Source organism: Aplidium turbinatum, chromosome 1 (genome assembly GCF_918807975.1).
Source record: "Aplidium turbinatum chromosome 1, kaAplTurb1.1, whole genome shotgun sequence".
In the NCBI taxonomy this organism is placed as follows: domain Eukaryota; kingdom Metazoa; phylum Chordata; class Ascidiacea; order Aplousobranchia; family Polyclinidae; genus Aplidium; species Aplidium turbinatum.
The window spans coordinates 27,853,584-27,869,759 of record NC_137472.1 but is presented as its reverse complement, the minus strand read 5'-3'; the positions used below and the strand labels follow the sequence as shown (position 1 = coordinate 27,869,759).

At 38.3% G+C, this 16,176-nt stretch overlaps 1 long non-coding RNA gene across 3 annotated transcripts; it reads left to right on the top strand.

Moving 5' to 3' along the window:
• The first annotated feature begins 653 nt into the window (after positions 1–653).
• On the top strand, positions 654–15,270 carry LOC145772534 (uncharacterized). 3 transcript variants are annotated; one of them, XR_014289300.1, is made up of 4 exons: positions 654–1,180; positions 13,346–13,530; positions 14,453–14,581; positions 15,091–15,270. It is a non-coding gene; the product is annotated as an uncharacterized LOC145772534 (long non-coding RNA). The 3 variants fall into 3 exon arrangements; XR_014289302.1 differs by lacking the exon at positions 654–1,180 and adding an exon at positions 11,624–11,959; XR_014289299.1 differs by lacking the exon at positions 654–1,180 and having other exon boundaries at positions 11,970–13,530.
• The last annotated feature ends 906 nt before the right edge of the window (positions 15,271–16,176 follow it).

The window sequence follows — 16,176 nt, the reverse complement described above, 5'->3', positions numbered from 1 at the left end:
AACGTCTACAGACGTTTGTTAAGACAGAATTTTTGTTAAGCGTTTTACGAACCAATTTAGCTTGTATTTGCTTGCAAGTTTTCTTACCAATGCGGTAAAACCTAATTTTTAAATAACATTTATACACAGTTTGACTAGTGTAAAAATATGATTATTGGTAACGGTGCATTCAAACACATGATCCGAGAGATTGGTAAATATCTTGGAGTAATATTTACTCCTTTTATCATCTGAATTGTATTTTCTTCGTTTTCTACATCCATATGCACAGCACACCATATCTAAAGCATTGACAAACGCGAGTAATTGGTACATTGTAAAAAATGGCGGACATCTGAACGTGCTTTTTCAAAATTCGCTAAAAAGAGATGACGATGCGCATGCGCAGTCAGAAACTACAATTGTCTGTGACGTGAATCGTAAAAAACGCGCGAAAACCCAAATGGAGTTGGACGCCATTTGCATTTGCAGTTTTGTCTTGTTCGCTTGCAGAATCAATGGAAGTTTATTTGTCAAGTTTTCTTCCGTATTTGAGTTCATAGCAAAGTAGTCACTTGCCTAATGTCCCTACCATGTTTAAATACCCCAGTTGAATGACTTTTTAGTACGGATAGCTTGAAGAACATTAAAACTGACTACAGGAACAGTTTAAAGTCAGAAAGTTTAGTTGGTTTGCTACACACCCAAGGTATGAAGTCAGCTGACAAACTGGGATTAAGGGATCGAGCTAAATTGTTGCAGTTGGCAAGGGCTCATGAAGAGTTCAGCTACAGATGCTGAAGCACATGAACTAATCAACTAATTACTAGTCGAATTAGCTCTCATGAATAAGTCGATAGTCGTGCACAGTTTATGTCATTTTTAGCATGTGATAAGCATTGGGAAATCTTCACTGTATCCCTGTAATGTTAAACATCACTGTAATTTAACATACCGTACTGCTTTTTGCTGTGAGACTTTGCCCACTAATACAACAAAGTTATGTAGAATGGTTTTTGCTAGTGTTGTTGTTTAAACCGCTTAACTCTTGCTTTTTGTTTCAGAACGTGAAACTGTTTGAATGTAATAATGATTTAGGGAACTTTGATGTAATCTAGGAATTTTTAGACGTAGTTTTGGGGACTTTCAGGTTTTCATTTATGAGAGCACTGCCCAAATGAATGATCATCATGAAACTCAGGTAAGGTTTATTGCAGTTGACTCTAATCTATTCTTCAGGGTGTCGTGAAGTTCTGTTCTGTTGCTTAAAGCTTTGTGTTGATTGCAGCGGCGCCGCTGACGTGTAAGGTCGCGTCTTCCTTTACACCTTTGTTGAGTTACCATTAACACGCTGCTTGGGTTGAAGTAGGGTGGTGCTAGTATAGTTTTCTGTTGCTGTTACGTGAAGGTATATTTATGTTCTGCTATGTTTTTCAGACGCAGTGCCTATTTAGTTTATTAAAGCCATTAAATGGTGTCATCTACTTTTGTTACTTAATTCTATTCGTTACAATTTAATAAACTACATAGAAATCGAAGCTAGAAGAGTTGATAGAAAGTGCAAGTCCTGAAAGCAATCGGAGATGGCCAATAATAACTGGAAATGTCTTCAACCAGAAAAGCTATCCGTAGATCCAAATTCACCAACAGCAGAAGACGATTGGAAGTTTTGGCTCAAGACTTTTACAAACTTTGTGGAAGCCATGCCTCGTGCTGAAGGAGAGGAACCAGTCAACAAGCTCAACATATTGACAGCTTTCCTGACTGCAAACACTTACAAAACTGTGTCTGAAGCCGACAATTTTGACGATGCAATAACAGCTCTCAAAAACTTGTACGTCAAGCCAAGAAACGAGATCTATTTGCGACATCTGCTTGCTACTGCACAACAAAAAGACGGTGAGTCAATTGACGAATTTGTTTCACGTCTAAATAATCTGAGCCGAAATTGCAACTTTGTCCCCGTCAATGCAGTAGCTTATAGAGACGACATGAAGAGAGACTCCTTAATCAGTGGGATTTCGTCCACACTCATAAGAGAGCGTCTTCTCGAAAATCAGACTTTAACTTTTGATCAAGCTTACGCCAAGGCTCGAGCTTTAGAATTAGCAAAAAGCACGTCCGAAACGTATTCTCACCACAACATGTGTGCTGTGCAAAGTTGTTCAACTGAGCTGCCGACAGTTCGACATGAGTACCAGGGATTCATAAGGTAGGGATGGGGAACTCATTTTTGCTATTGACAAGCGGAGTGTTAAATAGCTAAGATTGCGAAAACATTCTAACACTATTTTTTACACATTGCAATAAATCATTTCGATTTTCCAAATAATCTGAATGGTGTATTTTCAAGCACATTCAAAACATTTAAGTATTTCAACCCATTTCGAATGTACGGTTTGCAATAACTTTGATATGTAATCAGTAAAATCACCATATATGCATAACGTTTCCAAACAGTCTTTCTGAATCGTTATGCTACAGCTAAAAGATTTGTTCAAAAGCAGAACACAATGCAAAATTAAGCGTAAATAAGATATTTAGAACGGCAAACAAAATAGGGGCACAGACCACCAAGAATTTGGACTAATGATATTGAAGACTGGTCAGGACTTAATTACAAAACTGCAGTAGAAAAATCTCACAACAGAGAAACTTGGCGCCTCATTACCTCCAACCCTCGACGAGAGGAAGGAACTTGATGATGATGAAGATATTTAGAACAAGTTTGGCTATGCTGTGACAGATCATATAAGAACGCCAAATAAACGCTTACGCAGTAGAATACGGAAACACAAAATGCAACTTTGCAAATCAGCAAACACGTTTCCACAGCAATGCAGAAGCATCAACACACTCACGCAGTTGTGTGGAACAAACAACATATAAGGTATCAAACACAATTACATTTAAAACAACAACAGCAAACTTTGCAAACCAAGGATTCATAAAGGTTGGGCTCGCTAACTCATGTTTGCAGCTGACTGTTACCGAGTTAAAGTGGACAGTAACACAGTAAAATACAGAGACACCAAATGCAATTTGAAAAAATACGAATTGAACACACACATTGCCTCAACATCAATCACGTTGAAAATGTGTGAGTAGCTCTAACGGTCTACAAGTATGATGAAATAGCGTAGCATACAACAACTTATCACAAAGTAGAATTAGTGGAACTTCTGCTAGTGAGTTTTCGAACAGTGCGAGTCATCTTTGCTGGAGGCTCAATGACAACGTTATTCAAACGTTTCAATTCATTTTTTGCAAAGCAATTGAAGGCCGTTTGAATAATAAATTCAAAATTGAAATGGCCATCACAACACTTTTGTTTGAATAAAACACAATCAATGTCAGATTTCTCAGCCACGTTTAATACGCTTGAATAGAATGCAGAACGTTGATTGTGATACGTTAAGAACTTTTTTTTAACCTGTTCATCTTCTGAAATGCACTCAAAAGCTTTCACTCCTAAAGCACATACTGCAAAGCAGAATTCCGATGGCTTCGACAAACCACCTCGATTTGCCATCTCCAGCAAACGTACCATTTCTGGTGAAAAACATTGAGAAGGGTAACGATGTTCTTCCTCATCGCCTGTTATCAACAGGTCTGTACATCCTTGACATTTCCTGCGACGGGAAATAGATCTTCCGATGTAGCCACTGACGTAGTATATAACAGAGCAATCTGAATCGGATAAGTCATGAAGACTTGCAGAAGTTAAAAACTCACTAAGCCAAGTGGTGTCATCATTTCCATCTTCACTTCTATCATGCAAACCACTATGCAAATAAAGGCAACCAGCGCCAACGATTGCCTTCTGCTGAAACAAACTGAGGCAGCGTATCTTTTTTTCAGCTTGAAGCAACTGCTTTAAAGACATATAAAAGTTGCCACCACTGGACTGACGATACCATCCAAACCTGCCTTCTATGGGATCTGATGAAAACTTTCCCGGAAGAACATAATCACACTCATGATTCAGCAGCAAATATTTCGCAAGGGCAGGCATAGCTTCTATGGTTTGGCTGCAAGCTAAAAAAGTTTCTTTTGTCAAGCCAACGCTGTTTGATGACTTCCATTGCTTGAACAGTTTAGCTGCATCAGCCAACAACTTTAGGCCTTTGTGAGTCCCTTCTTCAGCAAGTCGAAGAGGTTGGCACATTTCATCTCTTTTATGATAACCTGAAACACACACCGTAAAAATTTGAACAAAGGTTTTGAGCGGTCACAAAAGGTACTAAAGCATTTTGACATAGTTAATATATGGATATGCATCTCACATACATTTATAGAAACATTTAGCAGTGCTATGGGTAGTTTTAACATGCATTTCCCATTTGAACAAGATATCAAAATAACACATGTTCTACATAATGTAATTTTTTTTGAATTGGAGGATTAACAGCCTTTACGTACAAAAAGTTGTGTTGACACTGATCATGAATATTACTGCATAAAAGTATAAAGGGCTATCATAAAATATTGTGACATAGAGACATAGTCATGAAAAGTGTAATTATGAACCAATAAACATACTGTTTGCAGGCCTTATAGCTATCTACCTTTTATTGGTGATTTCAGTGACATGACTTTCCATACATCAACAATAAATTGCACATATCTGGATGTTTGTGTGAATCCAGGATTGTTGTTTTTGTAAAACTGGAGTCCACGCACTGTAGATTCACTAAATACACCTAAAGATATATAAATAAACAAACAATAAATGCAGTTTCTCTAGTGGTTGGGGATAGTCATGTCCAGCAAACCTGATCTTAAAGTCATTAAAATAAAGCAAACCAGTCATTGATCAAAACAGCTCATTGTTAAATGATACATACACTGGATTGTCAAATTTCTTGACAATATGGAACCAGGTTAAGAAAATTCAGGATTAGGTGTAGTTATCACACTATTGTCCTTAAAAAATTCAAGTGATTTGTTTCCATGAATTCATATTTCAAACTCATATTGCCTACGTTTCAATTTGACAAGTGTGTCTATGTTAGATCACAGCTCAGTTTAAGCTGATGTTGTACTTACTTAACGCATGTTGAGGAGAAGTTCGAGAGATGTTACTTGGGTCCAAGGATACTTTCTTTAAGGCATGTGCGACTTTCAAGACCTTGTTCTCCTCAATAGCATACAATCGCTTAATATGGCTAAATAAAGCCGTGCAAGATTCTCCAAGTAAGTGTTCAAAGCCATTAGTAGGAATGGACATCCTACCTTTGTTAAGCCAATTATTGAAAGTATTTTTAAAGTTATGTGTAAAATCAAATAGAAGAAACAAAGGCTGATCTGGCTGTGTAGGATGGCTAATACATGTCTTCAAGTCTCCCCCACACAAATCAACATATAATTTCCTGCAAATGAAACAGAGTGTTACTCATGGATGAATAAAAGTTTTCATATTCTGACACAGGTCATTGAACGGTTGTCCAAATCAATTCAGTGAAAAATAATGTACTTGATACATACGTTTCAAGTACGATATTTTCAATAGCAGATACTTTTTACTTTGTCCTGTTTATACTATATATAATGCATATAAATCAGTTTCATCTTTCAAGAACAAACAAAAAGATAAGATTATAGGACACATACCTGTTGCAAACATGATTGTCTACAGAAACAGCTATAACCAAGCAGACTTCATCCAGTGCCAGCATTACTTTGTCGAACCATGACCGTAGTAATTTTGGCAACTTAGAAAACTTACGAGGAATAGCTGTAGCCTTTAAACGAATATACTGCAACTGTTGAGTTTCTCTAGCATTGCGTCGGTTGGGTCGCTTATCAGCAGAAACTTCTTGAAAGTCCTCCTCGTAAAAATGGTGTGCACACACTCTGTGTGAACTATTCAATTTCCAGTTTTTTCGTGGAATAGCTCTAATCCATTTTTTTGTAAGTTTTCTTCTTTTGGAAATCGAAATAAAGATATTTTTTCTGTGGGCTCTTTTGATTTATATCGGTAACCAGTCTTGCAGTTAGGGACACAGCAAACATTGGGCATGGTTCAACAGCATGCTAAAATTAAATCATTACAAAAGATGTATTTGCACTACAGTACAAACTGCAAAATGTGTATTGGACAATTGTTGGTCAATATCATAAAATAGCATTATACTGAGCTAAGCTAGGTAGCTTAAATGTTTAGGCTAACTGAGTAAAGTATGTTGCCACTGACTGTTGAAAAAAATCCTCTACCATGATGCTTTTAAATTCAAAATTTTGCAAAACTGCAATGATGATAAGCTTGAATACTGTTAAGCTATTCTGTCACCAGTCTGCACACTGGACCAATGCCATTAAATTTCAACTAGTTTTGCAGATGCAATTAATCTAACCCTAACCTCAACATTTCCTTAATGTCAAGTGTTTGCTCTCTGCGACCTTAAGATTTATAGGCTATCCAATATTCCTCAAATCGGAAAAAGAATTCCCTTGTACAATAGGAGCGTTGCTTGTTGTACAACACGTGAGCAGAGCTGCCATTTTACCAACGTTAGTTGGAGATGGCAACAAAAGTTAAGTATTGCTAAATTTTTAGTCTAAATTGATATTTCAAGTAAATCATGCAGCAATAAAACCAAGAAAGTAAAATTAAAGAGAAAAACAAGAAAATTGCTCGCAATTGTTGCAAACTGATTTGCACTGTAAAAGTTATGTATCTAGACAAAAATCACAAAGTTCAGTTCATTGTTTTTATTTCCGACCATCACAACAAAAAACAATATAGGCTATGCCAAACATGGCAGAGGTCTAGAAAAGGTAAAAGCGAAAAAACGCATACGTTATAACGTACTTCATACCAAAATAAGGCAATCAGTTTATAATATGGCACAGCCGCAATACATTATTACTTGTTCCACTATAGCTTAAGAAAAGCAAAAGAAACGTAATTGCCGGATGCAATGAAACTATTGTTTTGTTAACATTTCTTAAGTATAAACAGCAACCTCTCTACATAATTTTTTTCTTAGTTATTGAGCAAAAAAATGCAAAGGTAGCAAAATAAGCCCACTGTTTTATCAGTGGGTTAAACTCTTTAGTAACCTGGCAACTCTGTAGAAACGAGAGAAAGGGTCTTGTAACAAATCAGCAAACTTTCATTTTTTTCAAAATCTCTCAATTTTGTGTAACACTTCGCTTGTCGTGAAGCTGCGCGAAGAGCAAAAGAGTGAGCGGTCTCTATATAATGGGTCTCTGATGAGTACACTCAAAGTAAAAGCGAAGATTCGTCCAGCCAGGATCGCACAACCGCAGCAATAAGACAAACTAAAAAGCACATATCGAACAAGTTTACATGCTTTTTTTGTGGTAGTCGTAATTGGCACCGCAGAAATCAATGTCCTGCAAAAGACGAAAAATGTGATTATTGTGGCAAAACTGGCCATTATGCCAAGTGTTGCTTAAGTCGTAAGGGTGTTGTTACAAGCAATTGCATAAACTCACCTCGTCTAGCTTCAATGTCTACACTGCATTCTACATTTTCTAAACATGTTGTAAGTGAAGTGAAAATTAACGATGCCTTCGCTAACGCTTTAATCGATACTGGAAGTACAAACAGTTATTTAAGCAAGACCTTTGTGGACAAAAACCACATTAAATATACGTCTCTTCGTTTCGTTGCAAACATGGCTAACACTTCGTTAAAAACCGACATTTATGGTATTTGTAATGTTAAACTGAAATTTGCCAATCACTTTTATGAACAGGCAGAATTTCTTATTATGCCTGAATTGGTTTCTGACGCAATCATAGGCGATGATTTACTCGAACGCCATAAAAGTGTAACTTTTCAATTTAATGGTAATTTGCCTGAACTTTTTGTGTCATCTGTTATGCCTGCAGCACAAGTCGAATATCCTGAGTTGTTTTCACACTTGCTACCTACATGCAAACCAATGGCTGTTAAAACTCGTAAATTCTCATCGGCTGACCAAGAACTAATTCGAATCGAAACGGAACGATTATTACGCGAAGGCCGCATAGAGAAAAGCAATTCCCCATGGAGGGCCCAGCCCTTGATCGTCGACAATGGTAATGGAAAGAAGAGGATGTGCATTGATTACAGCCAGACAATCAACTTGTATACCTTGCTGGACGCTTACCCTTTGCCATCCATTGAATCCATAGTAAATGAAGTTGCCAAGTGGAAGTATATATCCACATTAGACTTAAAATCTGCGTACCATCAAATACCAATTTGCCCCAAAGATCGCCGTTATACCGCATTTCAGTCGTCGCACGAGCTGTACCAATGGAAATACTTACCATTTGGATTGACAAACGCGGTACCCGCGTTTCAACGAGTAATTAACAACTTTATTGCAAAACACAAATTAAAATGCGTGAATGCCTACTTGGATAATATCACCAGAGCCACTATATATAGTGACTCTGATATCACCGTGGGAGGAATGACACAACAAGAGCATGATAACAATCTCGCAGCACTACTCAAAGCTGCTAAAGAAGATCACTTTACATTTAATGAAGCAAAAAGTTTGTACAACCGCACTGAAGTTTGTTTGTTGGGTTACCAAGTTGGAGCTGGAATTATAAAACCAGATCCCCAACGTATCAAAGCATTGCAAGATTTGCCGGTACCAAGAACAAAGAAAGAATTGCAGCGAATCATGGGATTGTTCGCCTACTACGCCAAATGGATCTCTAACTTCTCTGCAACAGTTAGGCCACTCGTGCAAACAGAAAAATTGCCTTTAAGTTGTGAGGCTTTGGTTGCCTTGAACAAACTGAAAACGAAATTAACCCATGCTTCTTTACAACCAATCGACGAATCTATTCCTTTTACTGTAGAAACAGATGCTTCCGACTTTGCCATTGCCGCAACATTAAATCAAAACGGCCGTCCTGTAGCATTTCACGCGCGAACCTTATCAACTTCGGAGCAAATGCATTCAGCAATTGAAAAGGAAGCCTACGCAATTGTAGAAGCATTAAGAAAGTGGAAGCATTTACTGCTGGGAAGACACTTTAACTTGATTACGGACCAAAGAAGCGTTTCCTTTATGTTCGATTTAAAACATCCTTCCAAGGTAAAAAATGATAAAATACAACGTTGGCGTTTGGAACTTTCACCTTATAACTTCTCTACCGTTTACAGACCAGGAAATAAAAACACTGCACCTGACACCTTCTCTAGAGCAACATCGGCATCTGTGACAACAACATCAGAAGCCGCTTTAAAATTGCTACATGAATCACTTTGCCATCCTGGTATTACACGATTGTGGCATTATATAAAAACGAAAAACCTTCCTTATTCTTTGGAAGCCGTGAAAGCCGTCGCAATGCAATGCAAAGACTGCGCCGAAATTAAAGCAGCTTTTTATAAGCCCAAAGAGCAACAACACCTCATCAAAGCAACCCAACCTTTCGAAAGAATCAGTATGGATTTTAAAGGTCCTGTAGCATCTGCCACCAAGAACAGATACTTGTTGGTGATCGTGGACGAATTTTCTAGATTTCCCTTTGTATATCCGTGTGCCGACATGAAGGCATCTACTGTTATCGAAAAATTATGTGATTTATTTTCCGTGTTTGGATTTCCGTCGTATGTCCACACCGACCAGGGTGCAAATTTTATGTCGAGCGAACTGAAAGAGTGGCTGCATGGAAAGGGTATTCCGACCAGTCGGTCTACTAGATACAACCCTCGAGGCAATAGCCAAGTGGAACGATATAACGGCATAGTGTGGAAAGCTATTCTTTTGGGACTGCGAGTCAAAAAACTACCCGAGACTTTGTGGGAAAACGTGTTACCCGATGTATTACATTCGTTACGTTCACTTTTATGTACTGCTACAAACTGCACTCCCCACGAGCGTATGTTTTATCATTCTCGTAAGTCTTCAAATGGGGTATCGATGCCTGCCTGGCTAAAACCAGGACCGGTGTATGTAAAACGTCATGTACGAAACAAGAGCGACTTATTTGTTGAAGATGCCGAGCTTATTGAAGCTAACCCCCAATACGCTCACGTACGCCTCAATGATGGACGTGAAACTACTGTATCATTGCGTGACTTAGCACCTAATCCTAAACAGATTACCACCACTCATGATGACGAAACGCTAACGGAGCCATTAGAAATTGATTTTGGAATGTTGGAATCAGCTCAACCTCGCTTGGATCCTGCTCCAATTTTACAAAATGTCGAATCTTCAGAAGCTGGTCCTACCAATCCTGAACAAAACTCATCGTTACGTCGCTCCACACGAACACGCCGTCCTGTTGTGCGCTATGGCTTTGATACGTGACCTAGTTTTTGCAATTTATGTATTTATTTACTGGGCTTGGCTTGAATCCTTGTACTTGTTATAATGCCGTGATGTAATTTATGTAGTGTCGAGTTTTCCATTTAACCGGGGGTGAATGTCGTGAAGTTCTGTTCTGTTGCTTAAAGCTTTGTGTTGATTGCAGCGGCGCCGCTGACGTGTAAGGTCGCGTCTTCCTTTACACCTTTGTTGAGTTACCATTAACACGCTGCTTGGGTTGAAGTAGGGTGGTGCTAGTATAGTTTTCTGTTGCTGTTACGTGAAGGTATATTTATGTTCTGCTATGTTTTTCAGACGCAGTGCCTATTTAGTTTATTAAAGCCATTAAATGGTGTCATCTACTTTTGTTACTTAATTCTATTCGTTACAATTCGTTCAGTTCGTTCAGGGTAAACTATTTAATACTTTTTACGGCAATTACGTGACCTGTTTATTGGTTTTGAAGTAACATTTTTAGAAGTAGCCTACTCGATTTTTTCAAAAAGTGGTATCTTCACTTTCAAGTGACATAAAAATGACTATTATGTCAACGAGAAGTTTTTTATCAGGATTCGAATGTTGCTACTATCAGTATCACCGCATTATGTATATACCACAAGTTTTTTGCAGATTGTTTTATGAAGTAGATTGCGCAGCATCGGATGCAACCTAATTAGTACCACCATGAACAATTCGTACCGTCAGTTCGTACCTTGAAAAGATCAAAAAAAAAATTAAAAAAAGCCGAAGTCGCTGATCACAGTTTTTGCAAATATTTTAAAATTTTTCCGCAAACAAACAAAAACTCTTAGGATCATTTAAAGAAATTTTTAAATGTTTGCGGAAACTTTGATCAACCCTAATCCCGAACCCTTTTAAAATGTTTGCGGAAACTCTAATCATGCCTAACCCTTTTAAAACGGTAGGCCTACCTCTAAATACCCATTGTCAGGCATAGTAGGCTTTTTGGGGGTTTGTGGAGCATTTTCAGGGGTTGTCAGGTATTGTGGAGTAGGCTAACTACTTTCAGGCATTGTTGGGAATTTCCAGGCATTGTCGATCATTATCAGTGGTTGACGGGTTTGTTAGGCATTATAGCATTTTCAGGGGTTGTCAGGCATTGTAGAGTAGCTACTTTCAGGCATTGTCGGTAATTTCAAGGCATTGTCTAGGATTTGTCTAATGCCTGACAATGGGTATTTAGAGGTACCCCTTTTTAAATGTTTGCGGAAACTGCGAGTGCGATCGGCGACTTCAGCAAGCTCTTAGGATCATTACCAGAAATTTTAAAATGTTTGCGGAAACTGTGGAAAAATGGAAACTGCGATCAGCAACTTCGGCTTTGTTCTATTTTTTTTTCACTCGATCTTTTCAGTTTGTTTGTTTGCGGAAACACCCTAAACCTTAACCCTTTTAAAATGTTTGCGGAAACTGCGTTCAGCGACTTCGGCAAACTCTTAGAATCATTACCGGAAACTTTAAAATGTTTGCATTACCGGAAATTTTAAAATGTTTGCGGAAAAACGGAAACTGCGATCAGCAATGTTCTATTTTTTTCTCTCGATCTTTTCAGTTTGTTTGTTTGCGGATACCGATGCCTAGCTAATCGATATCTAATCCTTTTAAAATGTTTGCGGAAACTACGATCAGCGACTGCTTTTTTAATTTTTTCTCTTGATCTTTTCAAGGTAACTGAGGGTACGAATTGTTCATTAGGGTGGAGTGAAAAATAAAAAAAATTGAATTTCAAAAAGTGGTCTTGATATATGGCCCCAAATATCAAATGAAATACTTCTATCATAATTTTGGGTTCTTGCACCCTCTAGTGGCCGTGCAATTTCACCAAACGAGCTGAAAATAGCTAATTTTGCCATATCTTGATAACTGCTTATACTAGAAAGTTAGTTTTTGGCTTAAATGCTGCAGAAGTAACATGTTTCTACCTTATTTCCAAAGAACTTTCTCTTAAAAATTTACAGAAAAAAGTTACAAGCAAATTACTGATTTTTTAAAGTAAAATCAAGCACTGATGCAGTGGGTGCGATGTCAAAAGTGTATAATGATTGATCTTATGACTGTGAAACATACCCCATCAAGTAGAACTACTTTTAAAAACTTACTCAAACAAATGAAGTCCTCTTCTAGTATAAATACACTTGATCTTAGCAATCAAAGAATCAATAAAACAGTCTAGTTTCAAAGTGGACTTCGAGTAACCCACTATTTTTATGGCTGATTCACACTGTCACAGTTCGGCTTCAATGAGGCAGAATATAGTTTTGTTTTAGAAATTCTTAAATAAACTGAATTCATTGTGTGCATATTTAATTTGTATTTCAAATGTCATATTGGAGTCAAAACGCTTAGTGTGAATCAGTCCTTCACATTCTTACAGACATGCTGTTGTATGGTTTGTATCACACAACTCCATATTGAAAACACAAAAATTTCAAAGCTGGTTTCAGCATCACACAGTATTAGTCTGCACAAACATTAAAATCGTGTTTGGTATTGAAGAATTTCGTCAGCTTTCGGGACTTTAGTTTTTGTCTGATAGTGATGAGGCCATCTCTACGTTTTAATCCAAATACATGAGCAGATGCTTGATATCTTTGAGGTTTAAGTTGACAACTTGGTGAAAATATTTAGCCTTGATGTTAATAACTGGAATTTGGAACAATCTGATGTTGGTATCAATGTTACTGTTTGGAGGTTTGGGTTCATTTACATACCCACCTTCAAAGTTGTCAATTGGAATGTGGTATTGTGCGTTTGATTTACGCATATCTGTGATCTTGTTTATTGCAAGTCTTCAGAGGTTACACTGCAGTTGGTTGGATAATTCAGCTAAAAACAAAAACGGAAATAATTGTAACGAACACTTCATAGGTGTCATGAAAACAGGGTGGGCAAAACATATTTTGTTAAAATAAAGCCCACCCGGCCCACCCTATTTCGACACCTATGTACGTTGGTAGCCTGGTACGCACCGCGACTGTTTGATGGGACTGCTTTCTATGCTGTTTTTAACGATCTCGGCTTATGCATTTCAACATCCATCTGTTCTATTGCAGTTCAAACAACTGTGTCGTATCTAGGAGGAAAAAGCCTATACGACACGGTTAATCGATTGATGCCTCAGGTGATGTTAAACGAAGTCGCAAGTTACGTCTCGCGGACCGGGAAGGGGAAAATACATTAAGTGGAGAGAAAAAGTTTTCTTTTGATTCCATGCAAAACTTAAAGAACATGGTCGTAGGTAAGTGTTTGTTTAAGTTTTGTATTCACCTCTTGTTGGTATGATATCGTCTCCAGAAAGAATACTTACTGTTCATGATTAATTTTCAATGAAATAACAACCTTGGATATATCATAAGTTTTGCAGCATCTGAAGTTTACCTTTTTCGTAATCTTTTTTGTCAATTTGCTGTTTACTATCCCTGATTAATGCCTCAGTCTAGATCTAGTTGAAAAACACCTGCTGTTTACTCGTGTGCAGTAAAAAAGATGAGATTAGAAAGTTGATCTGGCCGATTTCGCAGGGAAGGGTGGCCTTCTCTGCGAAAAGGTCAGGAAGGCCGACCTTCCTGGGTTCGGCGGCTATGCTTATGGTGATGTCCTCGCTTTTATTTTTATTACAGCTCTCCTGATGATCGTGCCACGCACGTGAAACAGACTGTAGACTCTGTAGAGCAACGTTCTTAACCTTTTCTGACTCGTTACCCCACTTTAAGCAATTAAGCATGTTGGGCATCTTAAATCTATTATTTGTCTATTAAATCCCATAACCTTGTCCATTTGCCCTGCAAGCAGTTCAAGGCGTTTATGTCAGAGAGAAAGTCGCACAAATAAGCAACCTTCGACAAGAACACGTTGTTCTGCATCTTCTCGTGAAGACTTCCAAACAGCAGCATAAAATTAATTCCATTCGTACCAATTTTATTAGTCTTTGGCAATCAATTGAATGGAATAGCCAAAGCCAAACCCAACAATGATTTAAGTTTGATTGAAAATTGGTAATAATTTGCACTGTCCTGCTCATTGCCCTCTGGAAGACCTCAAACTTCCCCAGATTGAGTAATTACCCACAGGTTAAGAGCCGCTGGCCATTGCTGTAGATGATTGTGTAAAAATAAAAATCGATGTAACATTATTTGTTTACAAAACTGCTTTACTTATAGATGTTGTCCAGAGCAATACGAAATCATGCACTCTACAAGAAATCGACCACAAACTGGGCGACTGGTTTAAGACGTGGGAAGACCGCGATGGGGGCCGGCTTAAACGTCTTGCTACAAAAAGTACTGCGGGTATGTTCATTTGTTCTCTCCGTCACTGACAAATCGTTACTATTCTCTCAATAAGGGCAATAAAAGCATTTTTATTTACTTAAGCAGCGATTAGTTTATTGCTGGAGCAGAACTTCAAGAAATATACACACATTTTAAGACTTGACTTCGAAGATCCATCAAACGATAACAATAATAATTTGCACTGGTTAGAGAAGGCAAACCGCATTAACACGATTAACGAATGTGCATTAATGTTAGAGGTTGATAGAACATAACGGTATACCCATTCCCCACCCCATCGTATAGGCTACGAATTACAGAATTAAAACATACTGAGGAATGTTAGGATGTATTAAAAAAATGCTTGTTATTGTAACATATCCGGGTGTTGCATACACATATCCATGGGATATGTAGCAATTAGAGTCTGTTCTTTCACGGTGCTGTAAACACGACCTAATTTGCACTGTACAGTATATTTTCTTTCATCCCTGCTTTCTTTACAAATGTTGCATATTGTTTTATAGGTACTTGCGTTTGAGCCGCCACAGATCACGTTGTTACATCCAGGCGCAGTCTTCTGATGAGGCATGAAGTACCTCAGTCCACTGTGTTTTTAGACTTTTATGCATGTCTTGTCGTAGCTGTGAATTGTGCATGGGTGGTGCATTTTACCATTCGAATAAATGTATTTTTCAACAACTTTACGTTTGTTTACATCATTGACTTAAATTTGCTCAGTATAAGAAGATGGTCATCGTATTGGCATATTGGATCATCAGGACAGTGTCAACTTGAAATTGCAGGTTAAGTTTAACCAACGTTGCTCAACTACAACGATTAGTGCAAAATATGTATGGCCAACTGCGACGAAAAGTGCAAAGTGCGTTTGGCCAGCGTAGGTACCAACGATGAACTACGTTGGCAGTAGAGTTGGGATTACGTAGGCCCAAAGATTTTAAAATAAGTCGGCTCAACTGCGACGAATGGTGCAAAATACGTTGGGCCATCGTAGGGTACCAACGATGAACTACGTTGGGTGCAGAGTTGGGATAACGTTGGTCCAAACATTTTAAAGAAGTTGTCCCAACTGCGATGAATGGTGCAAAATACGTTGGGCCATCGTAGGGTACCAACGATGAACTACGTTGGGTGCAGAGTTGGGATAACGTTGGTCCAAACATTTTAAAGAAGTTGTCCCAACTGCGATGAATGGTGCAAAATACGTTGGGCCATCGTAGGGTACCAACGATGAACTACGTTGGGTGCAGAGTTGGGATAACGTTGGCCCAAACATTTTGAAGAAGTTGTCCCAACTGCGACGAATGGTGCAAGATACGTTGGGTCAACTTCGGCCACAACGTAGTGCCAACGGAGGAGCATTATTTTACCAACTGTCACACTACGTTGGGCCGAAGTACAATGTTTGCTGGGTACTCTACAATGCCTGACAACCCCTGAAAATGCTCGACAATCCCTGAAAATGTTCGACAATGCCTGAAAATGTTCCATAATGACTACCAAACCTGCCAACCACTGATATTGAGCGACAATGCCTGGAAATCCTAGACAATGCCTGGAAACTCTCAACAATACCTGAAAGTAGCTACGGT